Source organism: Empidonax traillii, unplaced genomic scaffold, assembly GCF_003031625.1.
Source record: "Empidonax traillii isolate 1590-97213 ecotype Southwest subspecies unplaced genomic scaffold, ASM303162v1 scaffold11:size2795301, whole genome shotgun sequence".
NCBI lineage: Eukaryota > Metazoa > Chordata > Aves > Passeriformes > Tyrannidae > Empidonax > Empidonax traillii.
Window position 1 is genome coordinate 1,458,870 of NW_020955204.1, and position 19,014 is coordinate 1,477,883.

A 19,014-nucleotide genomic window follows, 5' to 3' on the forward strand; every position below is an offset into this window, starting at 1 on the left:
CCAGACACTCTCCAGGCCGGCTCCTGCCTAGTACCGGCTGCACACAAATAGTACTTCAAGCGCTGCTGATGCAAGGATCCCGTTTTGCTTTAGTAGGGACATGCAGTCCATTTCCTCCACAGCTTTCAAACAGTCCCCTTACATGATTCCTGTTCGAACAGTATGTTTTCGTTAAAAGATAAACTGCCTCTCATTCCAAAAAATGTGATATGAATGACAATATAAGGCCTGTTTTCATTCTCAGAAGAAAAAAATCCCAACCCATAGTACAAGAAGTTTTACTTTATTCAAGTGAAGAGCAAAGTCTGTATAACATTGGCACACGTGAATAGAGATGCCTCTTCCACTGATTTTTTTCTCCTCCACCAAAATATTATTGCTTCCTTTATTCCTGAACTCAAAAAAGTGACAATACTGAAGGAGACCAAAGGTGCATCCTCTAGAGAAGGCTTTCTCTGATAATGTCCCAACTTGAGTATTCAAGGAGGACTGTAAGAAATGTGATGTATCCAGAAGATCTTCCCCCTGCAAGCCTCTGGCAATCAGTGGTAAAAGTGCTTGCTGAGTCAGATGTTGCATCCTTCAGTAGATTTGTTTCATGCCTTTCTGAACACATTTATACTTTCAGGATCCATGAAATCTTGCACCAGTGAGTTCCAAATATGATTATGCATTGAGCAAAGAAGTATTGCTTTTTGTTTGTTTTAAAAATTGTCTAATCATTTCTCTCAGTGCCACTTACTCTTGCAACTTGAGGAACGGTGAATGATCGCATTTTCCTTCTTCATGCTGCTCTCCCTCTAGCAGGCCTCTTATGTTCCCTCTCAGTTTTATCTTATTTTGATCTGAAAAGTCCTAGTTCCCATGTTGGGATTTTTTTCTCAAAGTGAAAGTTATTCCCTATTCCTTCTGTTGCCTTACTAATTCTAATGTATCTTTTTTGAAACAACATCCTTTGGCTTGCTCTGAGGGAGTGGCCTTCATAAACAGGCAAAATACAAACTTTCATTGACCTTTATAGACTCAAATAACTTCCAACTCCTTATTTAACTACTGGGCTGATGGCAAGCCCTGAGTGGATGCTTTCAAGAGCCCTACAGAGAGTAAGATGACCTGGAACTTTGCGATGTTTTCAAACTATCCTAGACTTATATTCAAATTCACTATGGTGTTTCCAAGTCTGCTGTGCAAGAAACTAGTGAAATTATGTCATGCCATGACATGACAATCATGGTATAATCATATGTCATGATTATTCTGGGAATTACTGACGAATATCTGAAGGACAACACAGTCATTGGTCACAGCCAGCATGGGTTCATGACGGGAAAGCCCTACTTGTCAAACTTAGCTTCCTTTTATAATATATTAACCCACCTAGTTGATCAAGGGAAGACATTTGATGTAATCTTTTCGAATTCCAGTAAAGCTTTCGATACTGTTTCTCATGGGATCCTTCTGCACAAAATGTCCAGCCCACAGCTGGATAAACACCAGGTGAGCAATTGGCTCGCAGGCCGAGCACAGAGGGTAATAGTGAATGGGGTGACATCAGACTGGTGATCTGTCACTAATGGGGTTCCACAGGGCTCCATCTTAGGCCCTCTGCTCTTCAACATCTTCATAAATGACTTGGATGCAGGACTGGAAGGAGTACTGAGATAGTTTGCCAATGACACTAAATTGCGAGGAGGAGCTGACTCCCCCAAAGGCAGGAAGACCCTGCAGAGAGACCTCAAAAAATCAGAGGACTGAGCAATCACCAACCATATGAAGTTTAACAAGGGTAAGTGCTGGATTTTGCACCTGGCATGGGGCAACCCTGGATGTACAAACAGACTGGGGAATGAGACTCTGAGGAGCAGTGCCACGGAAAGGGACCTTGGGGCCCTGGTTGATGGCAAGGTGAATATTAGTCAGCAGTGCCCTGGCAGCCAGGAGGGCAAACCATGTCGTGGGGGGCATCAGGCAAAACATTGACAGCTGGTTGAGGGAGGGGATTGTCCCACTCTGCTCGGCACTGGGGCAGCCTCACCATGGATAGTGTAATTTTGGGCACTACAATATAAGAAAGATATTAAGCTGTTAGAGAGCATCCAAATGAGAGCAACAAAGATGGTGAAGGGCCTTGAGGGGAAGCCATATGAGGAGCAGCTCAGATTCCTTGCTCTGTTCAGCCTGCAGGAGACTGAGGGGAGATCTCATTGCAGTCTGCAGCTTCCTCACAGGGTAGGGGTAATGGAGGGGCAGACACTGCTTTCCCTCTGGTGACCAGTGACAGAACTTGAGGAAATGGCCTGAAGTTGTGTCAGGGGAGGTCTAGGTTGAATATTAGGAAAAGATTTTTCACCCAGAGGGTGCTTGGGCACCGTAACAGGCTCCCCAGGGTCACAGCACCAAGCCTGACAGGGTTCAAGAAGTGTTTGGACAACACACTCAGGCACATGGTGTGACTCTTGGGGCTGTTCTGTGCCAGGTCAGGAGTTGGACTCAGTGATCCTTGTGGGCCAGTTCCAACTCAGGATATTCTATGATTCTGTGATTTCCACCTGATTGTCTAACTGGAGTTTTGAAAGAAACAGTGTTTTCATTCTGTCTCTCCTTGTGAGAGAAAAATACATTTATACTTATGTATACTGTTCATATAGGGAAGCAATGCCAATGAGATTTGTGAATATATTGACATTATCTAATTGTCTTTTAGCTGAAAAGCATGATGTTGGTGTATCTTACCGTTATTAATCAATTTTGAACACAAAGAACACACAAACAGGTTTAATTGCCTAATTCCCTAACTCCTGAGTGATATATTTTGCAACTTACCTATCACTCAAACAACAGAAGAATTGAGTGGAAGATATTAAAATCAATTATAAATAAAATATCCATGAGGACCTCTCTCTACAAACATGTGTCTCTGAATTTATGATGTGGTAGCTGTATTGTAAGACATGACTAAATAAAAAGGGCATTGTCTCGCTGTGCAGATGTCTTCCCTGTCCATCAGGTTTATTGACTCTTTTTTTGATCTTTATTTTGCCCCTTCTCACGCTTTTGAAAATTCTGCCACAGTAAACCCTGGATTATCCCAGAAAGCAGCAAGACAAGGTAACACAGCCAAAGCAGAAACCCAGAAATAGCCAGACCTGCCAAGGAAGCTTGGAGAAGAAAGTGTCATGCCATCAGGAAGGACTGGTGACTCCAGGGGCTGTGAAGGGCAGGGGGCCACAGCTCCTCAGAAGATGCCTGGCATGGTGCTGTGCAAGCGAGCCCATCCTAGTTCAGCATCAGTCATCTCAGGGGGATCTTTACCCACGATACACTTAATCCCAGACAATCTAGAGGTGACTAACACTACTTATTGTTGGGCCATGAAAACTTACTCTGCACACTTGCACTAGCATTGACCTTTCTGTGCACTGAGTCATTGTTAACTCTTATTTTTGCATGCAAAGCCAGGCAGAGCTCTGCTCCTAGAGTTACCCTTCCTCATCCCTCCATAACACTCGTTTCACAGCTCTTCTTCCCTCCCTTGTCCCTGTGCCTATGCTGGGCTACTTTTCAGCACAGTAAAGTCAATACTGTGTAATAAATACACAGGATTCTTGTAGTTTAATACTTCCCAAAGCTTACTACTTCTTTACTGCTTTCAATGACTGATATTCTTCTTGCTACATTATTCTATAGGACAGGATGATGCTCAGGTGGTAGTCCTAAACTGGCAGCTCAAATATATTTCTGGTTAAACACTTAGAGAACTGAATTGCTTCTTAGATGCTCCATCCACTCAAACTCCAGGCTTTTTATGTGTTTAGGGATATAGATGGATTTAGGGGACAAATTTACAGAAATATTTTTGAAAACCACAATCAGTATTTAAATTTGAAGTACTTAACATCTTGCAATTATCATCATCTTGTAGTTTTCCTTAGGCCCTTGGCTCCCTGCCTCTCCCCTGTAGTGACCTTTTACATTGCATGTTCCTCGGAGCAGGCTCCGCTTTATCACGTCTCTCCTCAAGGTGCCAAAATGACCACTAACACCTGAAAGGATGAAAAAGACATTATAGTCCTTCTACTGATGTTTAATTGTTTACAGAAATGTGCCTTTTAAAATTTTTTTTTACACTGTTTGTCACAATGCCTGATTTCTATGCATGTGGGAGGCCTACCTGTTGAGATATCTATATGTCTGCATTACAACCTGGTAGTTGCTGTCATGGTCTGTGGCTCATGCCTTTGGTTTACCACTCTGCATTTCTATTTGCGTATCAGGTTAGTGACACACTGATATGCTTCATTACAAAAGTTGCAAATTCCTTGCAGCCGGTCCTTGAAAACATACTCAGAAGTTTCATTTCCATTCATAGCTTTCCAATTCTATTACATTTTTTCCCTCCAAGTTCCTCAAAGATAGGAGAATTCTTTTGAAAGCATCTGGAAAAGGGTATTTTGATGGAGAATGGGCATCCCAAATCACTAATGGTCCAATAATCTCCAGCTGAAAAATTTAGCAGGGTGACCAACATTACAACAAATCAGTCTGAATTAGGGGGCATTCTGTTGTTTAACAAAAAGGACAATGAGTCAAAAAGAGTTTCTTTTACCTGATAATGGAACTGCAATTGCTTCTAGGATACTTCATATCGCTGGCTTAAAAATGAGAAACTGTTGCCTGGACCATTTGCATCTTGACAAACAATCTCTAGTTCATTGTGATTCTAAACAATGTACAGGATCCATAAGCATGCTTAGTCAGCCTGGCCAGACACCTGAGAGCCATGAGCAATGTCCCTTTTATGACTGCACACTTCTACTTAGAGAGAAAAGATAAAAAAAGGCAAAGAAAACCATTCCTCTTGACTCCTAGAGATTGCTGCTCAGATCTTCCTTCAGTCTGGAAGCAGCCAGACCACCAGCGTCTCTGAAAGCAGATGCACCTCCAGAAGCAGAAAGCAACAGCTTATGAAGGGTAAAATACCCTCTGGCCTCCTGTAATTTCAGATCTGATATGGAAGTAGTGGTTGAAATAGCCAGCATTTTGCTGGAGGTCAGATTAGATAATGAGATGACAACCTTTCTGACTTTACATACCAAAACCTTAACAAGACTGAAAGCCTAAGAGGGAAAGCAAAGAAGAAGAGCTCTGGGAGCTGCTGGCAAGTATGAGACAGTGGTGGGTCCTCACAGGTGTCCTCTGCTCTCTGGGTGCAGTAGGCTAGGCTCTGAGCTACAGTCCTCTGCTTTCTGTATGAAATAACCAGTATCTCTGGTAAGCAAAACAGTAAGTGATCAGGGGAAGAGATGGCAGGATGGAGTTATCCTTTCAAGGTCAACCTCAGAAGAGCTTGCATCCCCAGTGAAACCCCAGTACAGACTCAACACTGTGCTGTGCTGACAGGCCTTCCCTGGCTCAGCTGCTGGGGGTAGCCTGGAGAATATGAATTTTGCAAAAGGAACAGGGCAGCCTGAATGTTGAATTACTTTTCCTGAAATACAGGTCCCAGCCAATGCACTCCTTATGACCGTTTTTAGCTCACCCTATCTGCTTCCCAGGCAGAACATCAGAACAGCAAGATTTGCGGCTGCACTGCTCCTACCTGGACCGACTGACAGCTGATGAGTAAGCAAGTCGTTTTGGGATGAGACGGGGTAAGCAGAGGTCTGCTTCATTGGCTGCTGTAAGCAATAGCTCCTGCGTAAGGCAGTAATCCATGGTTGAAGTCAGAGGTTGTTGTGTTAAGCAATGCAGTTTGAACTTAGGCTGATATCCTTAATGGTGAAGGCTCATGTGAGCCATGTTTTCATGCTCTGGCCCCCACTGGTGGTCTAAACAGTCTGCTTAATTTTCCTTATCATCTGGAAGTGAGTGATGCCCTATCCTTCCCTGACCCTGGGAAGGGGAAGATATTTGCTTGTAGAAGAAGCTTCGTGCCTGGATCCTGCTGGAGAGATAACCCTGTGTTCAAACACTGATGAGCAAAACAGAGATTGCCGACTGTTTTCTTAGGCTGGGGTATGTCTTGCCTGAAATGGTCTTACGGCTTTCTCTTTTAAGCATGGATGCACAGGCTATCTCGTCTCCTACTTCCAGCCATCTAGCATTGCTGCCAAAAGCACAGTGAAAAATAGCAACAGGCAAGTAACTAACTCTTAGTTTAGTTTTTAAGGTAGTTTTGTTGTTGAAAATCAGGGGAAGAGAAAGTGTTATGTGGCTACTCCACTGTCAACCTAATCTGTGACCTGTATCTTAGGAGCTGGAGCATTTGCTGCTAATTCCTTTTAACACGAGCTGCTACAAGACTGTTTCTGCAGGTTAACTAATGTCTTCTCAGATTTTGTCCCAAGTATTCTCAATAAACAGCTCTGCAAGATGGGATGGCTACAGCAAAGCTAGCATGTTATGATGTAACTTGTTATTTTGAACACTTGATACAATAACTGTTAGCAATGACTATTACTCTTGAGGTGCCCCTTCATCAATACTTTACATGGACTGTGCTGCTTTCTCTGAAATTCTCCAAAACTGGTGAAATAACATTCAATGAGAAAAACCACCTAGCAGCTGCTTAAAGGTTCTCATCAAATCCTGCTGATTTTTCTGAATTTTACTCTAACTTTGAAATGACTTTGGATTAGCCTTGTACTTTTAAGTGCTCTTAGGAAACAAACTTGGCAAAGAGGACTGGATCAGCATCCATGGAGATGTGATCAAGCAGAAAGTGCAAAAACTGGATAACCTAAACTATGACTTTCGATGAGCAGCATCACATTTGGAGGCAGAAGTGCACGGGTCAACTTTGTGCACAAAGACTCAATAAGCAAAGGAGGGAATTTTTTTACTAGGCTTCTATCAAGATTTCTTTTTACTGCAAGGAAATAATGCCAGATATCTCTGTATGAAGCCAACAAACAAAAATGGCCAGTTTATTCAAGCATTTGGCTGTGCATTTGATGGTATCATTGCTTTCCATTTTGTAAATGAAACCACTTCTAATGACATGAAAAGGTAAATGCTTCACATACACTTGTGGTGGCCCTTTTTCCTGACGTGGAAGTGAAGCTGAGTAGCACAAAGCCAGGAACCACTTCTCTTCAGCATTGCAAGTCTAAACAAAGAAGTAGTGAATGTGCACTGGTTTTAAAGGAAAAACTTTCAGCATGTCTGTGATAATCAGGTGGTTTAAACTGCTGAGTTCAGTTCGGTTGATAAGTCCAACACGACCCAGCAATGTGCAAGGTGACATCCTGGGCTGCATCAAAAGCAGTGTGTCCAGCAGTTCGAGGGAGGTAATTCTCCCTCTCTACTCTGCCCTCTGGAGACCTTATGAGAAGCTGGTGTGCTTTGTCCAGCTCTGCAGTCCCCAGTATAAGAGTTACATGGATCTGCTGGAGCAAGGCCAGAGGAGCAAGATGATCAGAGGGCTGGAGCATTTCCCATGTAAAGATGGGCTGAGAGAGCTGGGGCTGTTCAGCCTCTGAGGAGACCTTATAGCCGTTCTCCAGTACCTAAAGGGGGTCTACAAGAAAGCTGGAGAGGGACTTCTGACAAGGCATCTGGTGATAGGACAAGGGGGAATGGCTTTAATCTGAAAGACAGTAGATTTCAATTAAATGTTAGCAAGAGATTCTTTGCTGTGAGAGTGGTGAGGCACTGAAACAGGTTGCCCAAAGAGGTTGTGGATGCTCCATCCCTGGAAGTGTTCAAGGCCAAGTTGAATGGGGCTCTGAGCAACCTGGTCTTGCAGAATGTGTACCTGCCCTTGGCAGGGGTGTTGGAACTAGACAACCTTTAAGGTCCCTTTCAACCCAAAGCCTTCTATGATTCTGTGCAAATGGTCTGAGCCACTCTACCTGACTGTGACCCAAAGATCACAGTGGGCAGTGTGTGAGTATCCATTAGGGTTTGAGTTCTAAGACAAACCATGAAAAATTTGTGCATGCATCTACAGTAACAGCTAATGATTATTCTTTCTTTGAACTTTGTCCAAAGTTCATCTCTAAAACAAACTTTAGGCTGTGTGTATTGACTTCTCAGCAGAATAAACATGCCAAATCTTGAATAACACTTAAATCACTCATTCTAGCTTCTTTTAACTTGTTTATTAACCAGAAAGAGAAAAAAAACAGGGAAATACACAGGTTTTGCTCAGTTGTTTATTTCTCTGGTGTGTCTATCAAAAAAATCTGAAGGAAAAAAGCAACTCTGGTCTCATAGTTTTCAGAGTAAGCCGACTCCTCTTCTTGCTTCAAACTCTGAAGGTAAAATCAAAACCCAGTGGCTGTAACACTCAGCCTCCACAGCTTGAAGTGCTGGTAGTAAAAGTTTACACGGAGGGGGGAAAATCAGAGGTTTGGGGCTGGGACTTTCAGAGGGTTTAAAAATTGGTTACGGACTCAAGACTGGAGGGGTGAGACAGGAGGTGGCTGGACAGTGCCCCAGCCCCAGGAGAAATCACAGTAAACTACAAGCAGATCTGACAGTAATAGACCTTGTCCCAGGATTACTTGATCTGTTCAAAAGCTGTAGAAGTAAAGTAGAAAGAAGTATAAAATGCAAATATATATTCATTAGAAACTGTGTAATATCTTAATTATACTAACCATAACACTTCTCGTTAGTGTTGGACACATGAAAAATCTACTGCAATGGTTGCTAGATTTTTGGTACTCCTGTGCACATGCCCTTCCTTACCTGTTATTCCGTGAACTCTGTACCTATCAGTAACTATTTAACAAGCACCCTGATATATTTTCTGTGCTTTCCTTTTCTTTAGTACTCCATCAGCCCTGCTCTTCAGTATCATACCTGGGTTGGAAAAAAAAAAAAAGGAGAAAGAAGAAGAAAAAAAAGACGGTGTAGGAGAGATTGACTCAAAAAGAAAAAGCCTAACAAAGTGACATTGAAAAAAAAAATGTATTTTTGGATGCTTTGTACCTTTTTCTTTTTGTTCCCTTAAGGTTTGTGTCTTTAAGGGCACAACCACAAATCCACAGGCTAGAAACTTCATTAAAAAGAAAACAAAAACCCTGAGTTTCTTGCATAGTTGTATGAGTCCACAAGCTACAGCTTTAAGAAGGGCACTAAATGTTGTAAAGTTCACAATTAAATCACTCAGAATTGGCAACCACCTGATGGAAAAGAACGGGGAAATTAACAGTAATTAAATAAACAATGGCCCAATATTTTTTTACAGTTGAGAGGAAACCTTGCTGTAAATGCTCACTTACATTGAGCCCACTAGAATCCTCCAGATGATAAAACTGTGCGTTACTGCCCAATTATGACAAGTTCCCGAGTTACTCATCACGGCTTCTTTATGGATTTAGTTTCACAATAAAATAATGAGTTCATCGTGGCTTCCTGAAGCATCTGCAGAGATAATGCAAACACTTTCTTTTACTCACAACTTGTGAGCATTCTGAAGAAATAAAGTGATGAGAGAGGCTATTTTAAAAAAATGGGGTTTGCATTGCATCAAACCCGGTCTTTTTGTGAGAGCTCATGCAAATTCCGCAGCGTCCAGAACACGTCCCACTGCCTTAGCAATGGTGGCTCCGAGATAAAGGCGAGGTTTTAAATATTTCTGAGACTCCGGAGACTTTCAGAAGGCGGAGACGCACAGAGGCATGCCTGTAACTTAAGCCAGTGTATTGCAGATAAGGACTGACCCCGCACAGGTTGGCCGCTCGCGTTCGGGCAGCCCCCCGCAGCTCATTGTGTCCAAGCTGGGAGCTGGGGGGGCGGTGGTCCCCGAGCCGCTGGCACAGGCGGGCCCGGCACCGCCCCTGGGGGCGAGGGACGGAGAAAGGGAGCGAGAAGCCCCCAAGCCCAAGTAACGTTTATTTGTTTTTCACGCCAACGGGCACCGCAGAATCCTTTTAATTCATGGCGTGCAACTTCCTTGTTTTGAACCTGCTTATGAAAGTTTCGGACTGGCCATGGTCTTTGGTTTTCTTGATTTCGGTTTTTTTTTTTTTTTTTTTTTTGGGGGGGGGATTAGAAAAGGAAGAAAAAAAAAAAAGGCAGGGAAACTGATGCGCCGCCGCTCGCACGAAAGCAAATGGCAGCATCGCCCGGCACTGGAGTAGTAAGTTAATAAATAAATAAGCCAACCCCGCTGCGCGAACGGCGAGGCGGGGGAGGGAACACCCTCCCTCTTTGCCCGGCCGCGCGGCGAGCGGGTGCGCTATTCCTGCGAATAACATGGCAGGGCCGGCGGTGCGGGGAGGGGAAGGAGGAGGGCGGCTCTTGGCCCGGGCGGCCGGGCCGTGGCGCATCCGCGGCTCATCCAGGGGGCTGATGATCCAGGGGGATGAGGCCGCCGCTCTCGCGCTCCTCCCGCCGCCGCTTCCTGCGCGCGCCCCCCGCTCCCCCCCCGGCCCTGTTGCATCAACTTCCTGTGCGGAGCCCCTCGCGGCGGGGCCCCGCGCGCCGCCGCTCCCCCCGCCCGCTGCCTGCGCGCGCCACCGCGCGCGCGCCCGCGCGCCGCCCCCGCCGAACCCCGCGCGCCGGGCCGGGCGGGCGGGGGGGGGGGGGGGGGGGGGGGGGGGGGGGGGGGGAGGGGGGGGTGATGGGGGTGTGTGTGGGGGGGGAACAAGTCGGCCGGCGAGCAGCCCCCCCCGCCCTTCGCGCTGCTCCCTCACGGTCCCTGCGTCCTCACGGCCGCCCGGTACCGGCGGTGCGGGGCCACGCGGCCACCCGGTGCCCCCCGCGGCTGCGGCCGGCGGCGCCGCTGCTCCGGCAGAGTTTGGTGCCCTACTTCACTCTACTTTAGTTTCACTCACTTTACATCCGGGCTTTTTCCCTAGGCAATGGGGGCCGCAGCACAGCCCGTTCCTTAGGCAAAGGGAAATAAATTCGCCGCACCGACACGTCAAGTAGTCCCCCCTTAGGAGAAGACGCCGAGCCCGCCCTCCCGGCTCCCTCCCGGCCTGGGCCCGGCCGGCGGTGCCCCGCCGTCACAGCGGGAAGAGGGGGAGTGTGGGCGTGAGCTCAGCGGTCCCCGCTCCCTCTATGGGTCTCCGGCGACGGGCCGGGCCAGGCCGGGGCGGGCGGGGGCGCGCGCGGCGGCGTGTCGGGAGCGCGCCGCAGGCAGGCAGGCAGGCAGGGAGGCAGGCGGCGGAGGGATCCCAGCGAGCGGTGCTGCGGCCGGGCCGGGTGAATGGGATTGAAGAAGAGTTCAGCTTCTCGGCTTGTTTTTGTGTCACAGTTTCTCTCCTCCTGCGCCTCTCCGGCTTCGTGCCGCCCTCCCCGCCCGCCCTCTCCTCCCCGCCGCAGGAGGAGCCCCCCGCGGAGAGGGGGAAGGAAAAGGACCCCACAGAGGCGAGAGCGAGCGAAGAGGAGGAGGAGAAGGGAGCAACCTACCATCTTCCACTCCCCGCTTAGCTTAAAGAAAGTGAGAGGAGGAGAGAGAGAGAGGCGCCCAGAAGAGGGGGACAGGGAGGCCCAGAGGAGCGGCGGCGCCGGCACCCTCCCCCTATGAAGAAGAGTCCTCCCCCTCACAGAGAGGTCCTGCCAGGGGGACCCCGGCCGGCCCGCAGCACCACCGCCGCCGCCAGCAGGGTGTAGTATCCCACCTTTCGGATTCGCCTCCTCCTCCTCCTCCTCCCTGCCCCCCCCGCCCCCCGGGCGCCGTCCCCCCCTCTCCCCCCGCGCCCCCCGGGATGGCGCCGGCGCGCCCCGCACTCTCCGGCCAACTTGGCGATGAGGAGCAGCAACTTCGCTGCGGCCCCCGGCCCCTCCCTCGGGGGGGTGGCGGGGAAGAGCGGAGCGTCCCGGGGCGGCCCCCCGGCCTCCCCGGCAGAAGTTTGCGAGCGGGAGCGGGAGAGGTGGAGGAGGGTGACACTTGGGGTAAAAGGAGGAGGTGACACATTGGGGTTGGGGGGAGGAGCAGGGGAAGGAGATGACACATTGCACTGGGGATGGGGTGGGGGAGGGAGGCTTATCCCCTCCCCTCCGGTTTCCTTCAGGATGATTATTTCCAGGCCCTTTTTTCTTCGTCGGGTCCTTCGGCGCGATGCTGTGGGGGAAGTTTTATTATTATCTGGAAAATGATGCCGCTCTCGATGATGGATAATTCGTAGTAAAGCCGCTGCTGCGTTTTTTTTTTTTTTTTTTTTTTTTTTTTTCCTTCCCTCCTTCCTTTCATTCGTCTTTGTGGCCCGAGCAGCGCCGGGAAAATTCCGTTTCTTCAGCAACTTGTTATTCCGGAGCCGGGCCTGCCCCCCTCGCCCTGGGGCTGCCCTTCCCGCACAGGTACGGGGCCGGGGCCCGGGGGTGCCCACTCCTGCTCCGGCATTGGGTACGGCCACTTCCTTATTTTTATTTTTTCCCTCCCTCCTGCGCCCGTGTAGGTGGAGTGGGGCTCTATGTGGGACTCTGCCATTTGGTGTAGTCCTCTTGTGCATGCTCCTTTCTTCACTTGCCTTCCTGCGGGATTTTTTTTTTTTTTTTTTTGGTGGTAGCGTGTGTTTTGATTTTTTCCGTTCTTTATTATTCCGAGCTTCGCTGTCGGTAGAGCTTTCCCCCCAACCACCTTCTGCAGTTTGGTGGGTGCTGATGGGATTGTACGACGAGGTTTTTTTGGGTGAATTCGTATTGGATTAATGCATGGAGCTCTTCATTCAACTTCTTTTCAAGTGTCAGAAAATGAGGCTATGAACAGATGTGTTTCAATATGGAGAGATTTCCAAGTTCCTAATTCTTGGGGGTGGAGGAAAGAGTGCCATTGGAGAGTGGCTTTTGTTTTCGATTGGTGAACAAATGTCATCACATTTCAGTCACGTGCTGTAATATTCTTTGTTCAGCTATCAAAGTATGGTATCTCCTACACCTGTTCCCACTTTTTAATTGTAAGTAACAGTGATTGCCTGCAAATCTTATAATTGTGGATAGGAGTGGTTCCCCTCTTTCTCCCCCTCCTACCCCCTTTGGATATTTGTTTGGGCCCAAGCGCTGAGCTTGACAATGAACTTTTGTTTGCCGTGGAGACTGCATGTAAAAAGGTCCCACTGGGGGTAATAACTTGGCGTGTCACGGGAAAGTTGTGTACTGTGATGTACTGTAGGTCTGCGCGTGGAGAAATCAGGTGGGGATGTGCGCTCCGTAATGGCAGAGCTCCAGTAAGGGGTAGGCTCCTTTGGGCCAGGGAAATTTTCTTGTGCTGTTGCTTGTTATCAGGTTAAAGGACGGATTCTCCTGTACACCCAGATAGATACATAGATTTATAGATGGATGCATCTTTTCTGCTTAGCTGTAGATTTTCAAATATTAGAAATAAGAAGGATTTTGGATGTCTGTTAACTTTTTTTTCCTCATTGTGCTCACTTCTAACAATGAAGACACCTGCTTAGTTTCAGTTTTGTAAGTCAGCTTCCTCTTGCTTTCCTCCTCTTGCCCGGGTTAGTTGGTGGGGCTGTATCTGCTACATAGCAGGGAAATTTTTAACTTTCATAAAGACGGACTTTTTCTGGAGCTTAATTTGTGAAAAAAATAACATTCTTTTCAAAGCCTTGGGAAAAAAAGAGCAACCCTTAAAAATCCAAAATCCATTCTTTTTATCAGGTTAATGTGTAATGCTAAAACCTTTATATTAAGCTTGTTTTTGATTGTGTATCATATAACTTTATAGGTTATATTAAATAGTGATATTAAATTACTACTAAGAACAGGATCTTAAAAAAAAGAAACAAAAAATAAGCATAGCTACTCACATTAGTTAAAGAAGTTAATTACCATACTTTAGTAGAAAGATCACAGGCTTTGGGAATTTTATTTATATCTGTTCATACTTCAAGAGAGCTAAATGAAACTGCTTCTTTGGGGGCACTTTTTATTATTGTTTTCTAGAAGGGAATTCTGTAGCTCAATTAATGAAACTTCAAAACTGTATTTAAAAAAAAATGATGCAGTTCCTGCATGTTTTTAAATCTCTCAGCTTTACTCTGGTAGAGAAATTAGATTGTTTTATGATAGTTACATCAGCTAGGAGTTTGAGCTCATACAGAGGGATTATGAAGCAACCTCTTCATCCATTGATTTCATGTTGCATAGTAGCATGTGTAGAGTATCTCTTCAAGGTCTTAAGAGACCCGTTGTCTAGCAGAAAGTAGGTGCTTGCTCACTGAGAGTACTTGCCACCAGCTGGATGTCACCCATGTCATATCCTTGCTTTTTAACTGTGCTGACCTGAGCGACAGGAAACTTGGAGTGGATCCCGTTGTGGATTTTGGTGATTTTTCATTTAACTGGCAAAGCTAACGTGTATAATTCAAAATGTTGTGTTGAGGAGTATTTTGTTATTAATAATTATTTTGCCATTAGTTGTTGTAAGATTTCTGTGGGAAAGCTTTTAATCTTTGCTCCTCTCTATGTGCTCCTTGAACTGGGTTTGTTGTGAATTGGAAGAAGGCATTTGAAAGTTGTTTTCTTTCTTTAGGGAATGAAAATAAAAAACTTTTCTTTCAAAGAACTTAAAGCAAAACTAGGAAATTAAAACTTATGTTGCTCAGGAAAGAAAAACTGCTGTGTGTTTTCCAGCTTCAACAGTGAAATATCTGCTTTGAGTTTAGGTTTTGTAAAGATCTTTCTTCACCCTAGGCCATTCAGCTTCAGCGGTGTTTCAAGTATTGGGCCTAAATAGTTCTTACGTCAACTTCCTTTTTTTTTTTTTAGAGATGAGGTTTTCTGTGTGCCTGTTCAACTTAGAAATTATGGTTTAAAAAAATAATTAAAAATGTCTTGGTGTGGATCAGTACAAGGGACACAATTTTCAAACAACTTTTTGTTTGTTTGTTTGTTTTTGAAAATAAAATGTGTTTTATTGACTCCTTAGAAAGTTGTAAAATTCCGTGTACAGTTGGAAAGCTTTGATAGTGAGCCTAGCTATCACTTGGGTTGCTCATGCAGCTTGTTCATAATGAACACATTGTAGCTGTTCAGTCCCTTTATACTTATTCTCAGAGCCCTGAAGAACTTTATTTGGTTAAATAAATTGATATTACTGGAAATTGTTTACAATGGAGATTTCTCTTTCATTTTAGTCCAGTTTGAAGGAATCTTGATGGACCATCTTATTTCATACATTATTGGCATTTTTTGTGGATACCAGAAACTCAAGATGACTATCATGTGAGAAACACATGTTGGTGACTTAGCCTTTTTTACTATTGTTTCAAGTTTGTTGATTTTACTTGTTTAAAATCCTCCAGAAAGAACTTCATAGTTTTGATAGGGCTTTGATTTTCTGGAGGGCCATCGTACAGGGATGTGAGCTGTAAAGCCTTTCCTTCGAGAGAGGCTCCTTGTGTAGAAGGAGCAGTGCTAAAAACCTGTTATTAAGCTTCTAATAGTATTTCTTCACTGTCCCCTTCACCCTTTATGCTCACAACTGTGCAGTCACATGCGTAACTGTATACTAGAAGTGTAAGACTCTACAAAAGGCCTGGCTCCTGTACGTTCGTGAATTGCCCTTGTTCAATTACTCTGTGCCAGAAAGCAACTCACATCCTGTTTCTGATGTATTTTAACAGCACAAAGGTTATTTAGGAACAAACCATATAGTGGAAAGGTGGGGCAGAGCACAGAAGGGTTTTGAGATGTCTACTGAATGCGAGGGGCTAGGATAGTTTTTATAGGTATCTTACATTAATGTTTCATGTTCATTATAGCACAAAGCCAGTGTCTGGCTTGTGCTGGTGGTAGAGAGATGCATTATGCAGGCAAAAAAGAATTTTATTTACATTTGATAGGGGTTAACTTTGCATTTTCTTATTTCCCTTTTTTTTTTTTTTTTCTTATTGCAAGTACAGTCTCATTTAAAAAAGACAAGAAAAGCCCTTGTGTTTCTTTTGAAAGTTTTAAATAATTTATGGCTCCTGCACCATACCAAGTTCTCACTGAACCAAAATTGTTAAAGTATGATTTTGAGTTTGATTTTACTTTTGTTATGTCAAAACCTTATGAAAGCAAAGTGGCAAGTATAAATCATAGAATGACTGTAAAATGTATAGAAATCAAGAGTTTTTAAAATGTATTTGGTGATGAGGAAAGGTGCACTCATGTGGTAATCAGACTTTGCAGTTAGAATCGTCTATCTCTAAAATAATTTTTGTAGCTGTAGAAAGTTCTGACAGGACCCTTCCTTTGGTCTGAGAGGATTGCCCTGTCTACTGTCCTAACAAAGCCACAAGTTTACCACATAGTCTTTTGTTTTAACACTTTGATCATCCCAGGCTTTTGAGGAAAAGTGCTGCTTGATACAGGCTTCTCTGCAGCATTTATTTTCTGATTACTGTTTATATCACTTTAATATCTCTGATGGAATTATCAAGTACCCCGTACCTTAAAAGCTCTTTGCCTAGAAGGTTTGCCTATTATTCGTTCCCTCATGCCTGAGATTTCTTCTTCACTGTCAATACAAGCACTCGCTCCTGGATGAGAAGAGATTGGATGCTCAAAGCATGCTTTAAAAAACCTCACACCAGAAAACAAATGCTCTGCTCCCACCCCTGCTAGACCTCCAGCCCCAGCCTAATGTTTGATATCACTGGTGGGAATGCATTTATAAGTGGTATGTAGAGGAGAAAGACTCTGCTTCATGTGATCGCTGTTCTAGGCCGTACTCACACAGCTTCTGTGCTTCTGAGAGTCTGGTTTCTTAAAATGTTTGTTTTCTTATTCTTCCCCTCCACCTGACAGTACTGCACTCGTAGTCAAAAAAGAAAGTTCATTTGGTACAGAAGTTGTGGTACCTGCCTCTGGATTGAAGGAACTACCTTTGCAGATGTAATTAGAAATAGGTTTTGAAAATGTACTCTGTGTGTTTCTTGAATTGCAGTACGGATATGTGAATGGTTAAAACAAACAAGGGCAAATATAAAGCTGTGACTCTTAAGATGGCCTGTGCCTGGACTCAGTCTCCAGGCCTGCGAGAGAACTCTAGCAGAGCAGCCAAGCTTTCAGTGGTTTGGTTTCCTTGTTTCTGCCTGTGAAATACAAGCTGTCAGTAGGAAAGGGAGAAGGAACATTGATTCCTGCCCTTGTTCCTCTTCAAACACTGCAGATCCAAGCATTGTTAACCATGTGGATCCCAAAGGCAGTGTAGTTGCAAACAGTTAATTGAAGAGATCAAGTGGTATCCTATTGAAGCTTTTAATTGTTTTAACAAAACTTCTGAGTAATCGCAATAATTATTTTCTGATAAGCTGGCTGATAGTAACTATGGCAACAGCTGTCTTCGGCCTATGGACGGCATTGCTGTGTTGACAAAACCTTTAGATGCTCCTGAGGCCTCTTGCCTCAGCAGGGAAGTGCATCAGGATGACTTTCGGGTGATTGAAGCATCACCGTTTCTTTCTGTGGGATGCTGTCTTTCTGTTGGCCCAGCCTTTTCTTTTGCATGGTCCTTTTTCTTTTGAGTGTTTTTGCAGGTGCTGCCTGCTAGCCTGGAAATGCTGCAAAGGCTATAGTGTACCATGAGGACGAAGGAAGCATATAAGTGCTTAGATGGTATTATATGTGCATATTACTGTTTTTTAATAATAATAATAATCCAGAGCTCAGGGAAATGGGAAGGCAAAAAAATGAGGACTTATTCATTTTGTTCCCTGGTTGTTTCCTTCTTGGGTGAAAACCTTCTTAAAACAGACTGGTAGGGGGAGCTGCCTTTCCCTTTATTGAAGTACAGCGTATTCCTCTCTGAGGCCTACGCTGAGACACAGCTATTTAATTTTCAGCTAAGCGCTGCTTTTTCTTAGAAGAGAGGCAAGCCACTGCTTCAACATGTTGTAGAAATGGAGGAAGAGAGCGATTTGTTTCCATATTACTAAACTCTGGACAGGGAGAATATGCCCCTCGCCGAACATACTTTTCCTACTGGTATTTAGAAGAGTACGCTGTAATGTTATGAAATGTAACAGTCTTTGGAGAAAAAAAAATTATTATTGTTTTTTAGTAAAAGATATTAAAAAGCTGCAGCCCGTTGTGCATGTTTAAAGGTAGCCAGACTGCTGATTATTCTTTAAGGACTGTTAGTTAGTTGATGTTTATTTATGCCGAAATCTTTGACCTCTTAACTTCAACATAGGAGAACTGGATATCGATGCAGCTTACCTGATGATTAGTAGCAGTGGTGTCTCCCTGTGCTGTGTGTGTTGTTTGTGGGCCTCTGGAAGTGTGCAATATGGCCTACATCTGGTCTCATCTTCAGCAAGAATGTGGCTTGTGGAAACTACAGCCCCCAGTGTGCTATGCTGTGTTTTTATCAGAATGGCCTGCCTGGATTGTGATATCCTGAGGCATCCTGGGACCTGTAGTTTTCTTGAGCAGAAATTGGAGATTTGGAGTGAAGAGTTAAAGATGCTACAGTGTTCTAGAAACTCAGTCCTTAATACCTTACACAGTTCTTGTTGGTCACCTTAATCCTGTGTAACAGCCAGGTATTTTTATTTGCAAGTCAAAGACAGTTTGTAGTTGGGTAGTATTTTTAGAGAAAAGCAGTGGATGAAGGAAACGTTCCAACTGATTATGTTTTTTTTTTACAAAGAATATATTAATAATTGCACTAACACCTTGCTTTGTCAGTGATTGCAAGTATCTTGTTTGATGTTCTGGGAATTTTTAATCTTTCGAACAATGCTATGGATGAAAACATTCGGCAGAAGGAGATTTTGGTTACTGGCAGTATGGCAGCCATGTTGCTCTTTCCAGCTGCTGCCCAACTGTCTCAGTGGGTTTCTGTCAGAGTAAAGGGGAATTTGAATGGTGTTTATACCTGCCAAGATCTCACTTCTCTGCTGGTTCTTGAGAGTGAGTGATGACACAGGTGCCTTATGCAACAAAGTAAGGGACCCGCTTTGAGTTCCGACTCTAGGGGCTGGTGACTCCATCGCTGGTTCCCAAGGGGACGCAGAGACTCACACACAGGTACTGGCAGGTGCAACCAACAGCAGTTTTTGGAAGGTGTGTTTGAGTCTTGACTGCTGTGCTTGAATTCGCATCAAAGAAAGTGAT

At 44.8% G+C, this 19,014-nt stretch overlaps 1 protein-coding gene and 2 long non-coding RNA genes across 8 annotated transcripts in view; 1 reads left to right on the forward strand and 2 right to left on the reverse strand.

Annotated features, from left to right (window-relative positions):
* Window positions 1–8,140: 8,140 nt before the first annotated feature.
* Window positions 8,141–8,965, reverse strand: LOC114059181. Its single transcript, XR_003571604.1, has 3 exons — window positions 8,938–8,965; window positions 8,695–8,808; window positions 8,141–8,523 (listed from the first exon to the last, which is right to left on the reverse strand). It is a non-coding gene; the product is annotated as an uncharacterized LOC114059181 (long non-coding RNA).
* LOC114059176 lies at window positions 8,966–10,914 on the reverse strand. The gene is made up of 3 exons (XR_003571603.1): window positions 10,788–10,914; window positions 9,231–9,372; window positions 8,966–9,131 (listed from the first exon to the last, which is right to left on the reverse strand). It is a non-coding gene; the product is annotated as an uncharacterized LOC114059176 (long non-coding RNA).
* Window positions 10,915–11,129: 215 nt separating this feature from the next.
* PHF21A (PHD finger protein 21A) overlaps window positions 11,130–19,014 on the forward strand; it is a 126,860-nt gene continuing 118,975 nt past the window's right edge. For 2 of the 6 annotated variants that reach the window (XM_027887197.1, XM_027887188.1), the window contains exon 1: window positions 11,132–11,565. The gene's annotated coding sequence lies outside the window, so the exon portion shown is untranslated. Of the gene's footprint in view, window positions 11,566–12,172; window positions 12,305–19,014 lie in introns of all 6 variants that reach the window. The other 4 variants (XM_027887169.1, XM_027887179.1, XM_027887159.1 and 1 more) reach the window with 4 other exon arrangements.